This window comes from Palaemon carinicauda, chromosome 8, assembly GCF_036898095.1.
Source record: "Palaemon carinicauda isolate YSFRI2023 chromosome 8, ASM3689809v2, whole genome shotgun sequence".
Lineage (NCBI taxonomy): Eukaryota > Metazoa > Arthropoda > Malacostraca > Decapoda > Palaemonidae > Palaemon > Palaemon carinicauda.
The window spans coordinates 31,118,469-31,120,968 of record NC_090732.1 but is presented as its reverse complement, the minus strand read 5'-3'; positions in this window follow the sequence as shown (position 1 = coordinate 31,120,968).

Sequence of the window (2,500 nt, the reverse complement as noted above, 5' to 3'; positions counted from 1 at the left end):
AAGCCACGACCACCCAAAACAATATACCGAGCTACTGGCATTCTGTCGTTTCCTCCACCCTTCTTCATCTCTTTCTCACCATCATCATCACCACCAGCAAGTCCTGAGGCGACAGCATCGTGGGTGAAGGGGGCAGGCCTGGATAGCTGGAAGCCCTTAGCCCACGACTGCACTCAGGCGGCGAGTCCAAGATTCAGTCGCTCTCTGGTGACGGTGCCGTGACACCAGAGTTCAGCAGCTGGACCCGTGACTGGGCTGGCCTATTGAGGACACCGCAGCCCACCCCACATGGGGAGGCCCCTAGAAAAGGTGGGGTAAACATCGGACACGGCAAACCCGTCTGGTCAGCTCACCGCGGCTGGCGGACATCCCACTAATGCGGTCGAAACAACAAGAAAAAAAATATTAACCTTAGGTGCGTGGAACATCCGCACCTTCCAAGACGTGACGAACACCAACCGCCCGGAACGACGTACAGCCCTCGTCTGCAAGGAGTTAGCCCGCTTCAATGTTGATGTGGCGGCTCTTAGCGAGACCAGACTACCCGAAGAGGGCAACATCAGGGAAGCTGGAACAGGCTACACCATCTTCTGGAAAGGCAAGGCCCTAGAGGAGCCTCGCATCCACGGTGTCGGCTTCGCCATCCGTTCCCAGCTAGTGCAGCAGCACAACCTCGCTCCCATGGCCATCAGTGAGCGCCTGATGACTGTCCGCATCCCCATCACGCGGGACAGACACCTCACCCTGATCTCTGTCTACGCCCCGACTATGACCTCAACCGATGATAACAAAGCCGCCTTCTACACCCAGCTCGACCGCACCATCCAGGCAGTGCCCGCCAATGACAAGCTCGTTGTGCTTGGCGACTTTAATGCCCGAGTAGGCAAAGACCATCGCCTGTGGGAGGGAATCATCGGCCGCCATGGCATTGGAAATTGCAACGCCAATGGCCAACTCCTACTGGGTCTGTGTGCAGAACACCAACTTGTGGTAACCAACACCATCTTCCAGTTACCAAACCGACAAAAGACCACATGGAGACACCCACAGTCTAAACACTGGCACACCCTGGACTACGTCCTGACCAGAGCCAGAGACCGAGGAAACGTCTGCATCTCCCGATCCATGCCCGGAGCGGATGACTGCTGGACGGACCACAGACTCCTCATCTCCCGACTCTCCGTGACGACCCTACGACCACCCAGAAGGGCACCTGACAGCGTACCACACCAACGCTTTGATTGCAGTAAGCTCCGCAACCCACAGGTGGCACAGAACTATAAGGAGGCCTGCGAACAATACCTCGCAGACCCCGTGGGTCAGGCCACTGTTGAGCACCACTGGACCACCCTCAGAAACGCCATGGCCCGTGTCGCGGAGGAAACACTAGGCTACACCACCAAGAAACGGCAGGATTGGTTTGATGAGAATGATGCTACCATCTCTCTTCTCATTGAAACCAAACGACAAGCACGCCTGACTTTGGAAAACCAACCAACAGCAGCTAACAAATGTGCTCACAAGGTGGCTGAAGCTGGTTGCCAAAGAGGGATCCGTGAAGCCCAGAACACCTGGTGGCAAAGAAAAGCTGCAGAAATACAGAGTTTCGCTGACCAACGTGACCTGCGCAGCTTCTATGCAGCAAAAAAGGAAATATTCGGTCCCACACGGTCATCAGTGGGCAGCCTGAAGGACGCGGATGGGGCCACGACTATCACCGACAGCGAGGGCATCCTGGCCAGGTGGAGGTCTCACTTTGAGAACCTCCTCAATGACCAAGCAGACACCCCAGACGATCTCCTGCGAATGACCCCGCAGCATCCCGTCCGTCACTGGATGGCACTACCACCCTCCATCCATGACTTCAACAAGGCCCTGCAGCGCATGAAGCCCGGCAAAGCCCCAGGGCCAGACAACATCCCGTTGGAGCTCATCACTCACGGTGGCCCCGGCTTGAGGAACCGTTTGATGCTCCTTATACTAAAAATATGGGAGACCAAGACCCCCCCTAGTGACTTCCGCGATGCAAACATCATTACCATCTTCAAGAAGGGAGACAGGGAGAACTGTAACAACTACCGGGGAATATCACTACTAAGCATCGCGAGTAAGATTTTCGCTCGGATTCTCCTTGACCGCCTCCTTATTCTCGCAGAAGACGTCCTGCCAGAGTCCCAGTGCGGCTTTCGACCTTCCCGCGGGACCATAGACATGATCTTCTGTGCCCGACAACTACAAGAGAAGAGCCTCGAACAACAACAGCCCATAATGTTCATCTTCTGGGATTTGAAAAAGGCCTTCGATAAAGTACCTCGACCTGCCATGTGGGCTGTCCTCAAAAGATATGGCTGCCCACCCGATTTTGTCAAGCTGGTGCGTGCCCTCCATGACGGAATGGTTGGGAGAGTCTGCCACCAGAACTCTCTTTCAGACCCATTCCCCATCAACGGCGGCCTGAAGCAGGGCTGTGTTCTGGCCCCAACGTGTTTCTCGCTATACA